This window comes from Tigriopus californicus, chromosome 8, assembly GCF_007210705.1.
Source record: "Tigriopus californicus strain San Diego chromosome 8, Tcal_SD_v2.1, whole genome shotgun sequence".
NCBI classification, from domain to species: domain Eukaryota; kingdom Metazoa; phylum Arthropoda; class Copepoda; order Harpacticoida; family Harpacticidae; genus Tigriopus; species Tigriopus californicus.
Window position 1 is genome coordinate 4,545,030 of NC_081447.1, and position 412 is coordinate 4,545,441.

A 412-nucleotide genomic window follows, 5' to 3' on the forward strand; every position below is an offset into this window, starting at 1 on the left:
ACTTTAATTTGCAATGCACATTCATGGCACTCATTATCGTGAATTCGTTTTGTAAGCATGATCTGCTAAAACATTAGTCTAGAATTGTCCAGTAGTGTGCGTCATTGTCCAAAATTGGACCTGGAAAAGTCTTAGCCTTTTTTTAACGACGCATAACTTTCATACGGTTGATATCAACACCAAAACAAAGAAACTAATTCCAGTGGACATACAGATTTAATCTTCAAGTGCATATGCTTAGTGTAAATAGATATTATTGAAAGATGAAGTCTCCTTTCCTCGGAATGTAATGCGTAATTTTCCCTGGTGCGTTGTCCATACGTGCAATTTGGATTAAACATTACACCAGCATCAATCATGAATTTTTGACAAGACTAAATTTGAGAGTATTCCAGGCCAGTCCACCTTCACC